At 34.0% G+C, this 3,639-nt stretch overlaps 1 non-coding gene across 1 annotated transcript; it reads left to right on the forward strand.

The window, feature by feature from the left end:
- Nucleotides 1-2,829: 2,829 nt before the first annotated feature.
- Nucleotides 2,830-2,936, forward strand: LOC113926029. The gene has a single exon (XR_003521117.1). It is a non-coding gene; the product is annotated as a U6 spliceosomal RNA (small nuclear RNA).
- The last annotated feature ends 703 nt before the right edge of the window (nucleotides 2,937-3,639 follow it).

The following is a 3,639-nucleotide window of genomic DNA, read 5'->3' on the forward strand; positions in this document are numbered from 1 at the left end:
TCTCAGAGCAAAGTTCACAGTGATAAATGCCTACCTCAAGAAACAAGAGATGTTTCAAATAAACAACCTAACTTTACACCTCAAAGGACAAAAAAAAAAAAAAGTTAATAGGAGTAAGGAAATAAAAAAGATTATAGCAGAGATAAATGAAATAGAGACTAAAAAGACAATAGGATCAATGAAACTAAGAGGTTGTTCTTTGCAAAGATAAACAAAAGTAACAAGACTTTTGCAAGAGTCATCAAGAAAATAAAGGATTCTAAGTCAGAAATGAAAGAGATATTACAACTGGATACCACAGAAATTCAAAGGATCATAAGAGACTCCTATGAACAAGTATATGCCAAGCACTTGGACAACCTAAAAGAAATGGATAAATTCCTATAAACATACATTCTACCAAGACTGAATCATGCTGACATAGAAAATCTGAACAAACTGATTACTAGTAAGGAGACTGAATCAGTAACCAAAAACTTCCCAATAAACAAAAGTCCAAGAACATACAGCTTCAGTGATAAATTCTACCAAGCATTCAAAGAATTAACACCAACCCTTCTCAAGCTCTTGTTAAAAACTGAAGTGGAGGGAATTCATCCAAACTCATTTTATGGGACTGTCAGTACTCTGGTATCAAAACCTGACAAAGATGCCACAAGAAGACAATGTTACAGGCCAATATCCCTGATAAACATTAAAAACCTCAACAAAATATAAGCAAGCCAAAGTCAACAATACATAAAAAGGATCATACACCATGATCAAGAGGCATTTATTCTAGGGATGCAAGGATGGTTCAACATCCACAAACCAGTAAATGTGATACACTACATTAGCAAAATAAAATACAAAAATCATCTCATCTCAATAGATGCAGAAAAGGCATTTGCAAAAAACTAATATTCATTTATGATAAAAATTCTCAATAAAGTGGGTATAGAGGGAATATGCCTCAACATAAGAAAGGCCCTATATGACAAGGCCACAGCTAACAACATACTTAATGGTGAAAGACTGAAAGCTTTTCCTCTAAGACCAGGAAGAAGATGAGGGTGTCCACTTTCACCACTTCTATTCAACACAATACTTGAAATTCTAACTAGAGCAATTAAGCAAGAAAAAAAAATCTATCAGAATTAGAAAAAAAAGAAGTAAAATTGTCTCTATTTGCAGAAGACATGATTTAATATGTAGAAAAGCCTAAAGGCTCCAGCAAAAAAAAACCTGTTATCACTAATAAACAAATTTAGTAAAGTTGCAAGATACAAAATCAATACTCAAAAATCGATTACTTTTTGGGGTGCCTGCCTCAGTCTGTTAAGTGTCTGACTCTTGATTTCGGCTTTAGGTCATAATCTCAGGATCGTGATATCGAGCTCTGTGTGGAGCCTCTTGATTTCAGCTTTAGGTCATAATCTCAGGGTCGTGAGATTGAGCTCGTGTAGAGCCTGCTTAAATTCTCACTTTCCATCTCCCTCTGCCCCGTCCTCCACTGCTCATGCTCTAAATAAATAAATAAATAAATAAATAAATAAATAAATATTAAAAATAATAAAAATCTGTTATGCTTCTACACATTAATCATAAACTATCAGAAAGAGAAATAAAACAACCCTGTTTACAACTGCTTCAAAAAAATATACCTGAGGGTCCCTGGGTGGCTCAGTTGTTAAGCAGGAAGCCTGCTTCTCCCTCTCCCACTCCCCCTGCTTGTATCGCTGTGTGTCTCTCTGTCAAATAAATAAATAAAATCTTAAAAAAAAATACACCTAAGAGTAAATTTAACCAAGGAGGTGAAAGACCTGTATACTAAAAACTGTAAGACATTAATAAAAGACAGTGAAGTCACAAACAAATGGAAAGATATTCTGTGCCCATGGGTTGGAAGACTGATTATTGCTAAAATGTCCTCGCTTCCCAAATTAATCTAGAGATTCAGTGCAATTCCTATCAAAGTTCCAGTGGAATTTTTCAAAGAAACAGAAAAACAATCCTAAAATTTTTATGGAACCACAAAAAACCTTGAACAGCCAAAGCAGTCTTGAGATAGAAGACCAAAGCTGGAGGCATCACACTCCCTGATTTCAAACTCCATTACAAAGTTATACTAATTAAAACAGTGTGGTAGTGGCATAAAAGCAGATCTAGATCAGGGGCACAGAATAGAGAGCCCAGAAATAAACCCACATTTACATGGCCAATTAATTTACAACAAAAGAGGCAAGAATATACCATGGGGAAAGGAGACTCTGTTCACTAAATGGTGTTCAGAAATCCTAACATGCAAAAGAATAAAACTAGACCAGTAAATTACACTATACACAAAGATAAATTTAAAATGGATTAAAGATGTTAATGTAAGACCTGAAACCATAAAACTAGAAGAAAACATATGTGGTAAGCTCTTTGGCATAGGTCTTGTTGAGAATTTTAGAATCTGACACCAAAGCAAAAGCAACAAAAGCAAAAATAAGTAAGTGGGACTACGTAATACTAAAAAGCTTCTGCGCAACAAAATAAACCATTCACAAAATGGAAAGGCAACTTACTGAATGGGAGAAAATACTTGAAAGTCTTATATGTAATAAAGGATTAATATCCAAAATATATGAAAAACACATATAACTCAATAGCAAAAACCAAACAAACAATCCAATTAAAAAATGGGCAGGAGATCTCAACAGACACTTTTCCAAAGAAGACACAGAGATAGTCAAAAGACACAATAAAAGATGCTCAACTTCATTAATCATCAGGGAAATGAAATCAAAACCACAATGAGATATCATATCACACTGTAAGAATAGCTATTATCAAAAAGGCAAGAGAGTGCTCGCTTTGGCAGCACATATACTAAAATTGGAACAATACAGAGAAGATTAGCATGGCCCCTGCACAAGGATGACACGCAAATTCATGAAGCGTTCCATACTAAAAAAAAAAAAAAAGGCAAGAGATAAGTGATGGCAAGGATATGGAGAAAAGTAAATCCTTATACGCTGTGGGTTGAAATGTAAATTGGTGAGCCACTATAGAAAACAGTATGGAGGTTCATCAAAAACGTAAAAATAGAACTACTATATGATCCAGTAATTCCACTATTGGATATCTACACAAAAAAAACAAAAACTAATTCTAAAAGATATATACACCCTTATGTTTATTACAACATTATATACAGTAGGCAAGACATAAAACCAAACCAAGTGTCCACTGATAGGTGAAAGAATAAAGAAATTATGGTATGTATATACAATGGAAAATTATTCACCCATAATAAAGAAGAAATCTTGCCACTTATAACAACATGGGTAGGCCTACAGGGCATTATGCTAAGTGAAATTAGTCAGAGAAAGACAAGTACCATATGATCTTTATTATATGTGGAATCCCAAAATACAGAATGAACAAACAAAAACAAAACAAACAAGCTCATAGATACAGAGAACAGATTGGTGGTTGCCAGAGGCAGAGTGTGAGGGGTGGGAGAAATGGATAAAAAAGTAAAAAGAAAAAAGAGCTTGATTTGAATGATGACAAATAAATGCCTTTTACATTTTGATTACTAAATGAACATTGTGAGTTCAAGAGGGTCAACATGTGACTATTTCCTAATAGAAGTTTTAAGTGTGCAAAATT

This window comes from Zalophus californianus, chromosome 2 (genome assembly GCF_009762305.2).
Source record: "Zalophus californianus isolate mZalCal1 chromosome 2, mZalCal1.pri.v2, whole genome shotgun sequence".
In the NCBI taxonomy this organism is placed as follows: Eukaryota; Metazoa; Chordata; class Mammalia; order Carnivora; family Otariidae; genus Zalophus; species Zalophus californianus.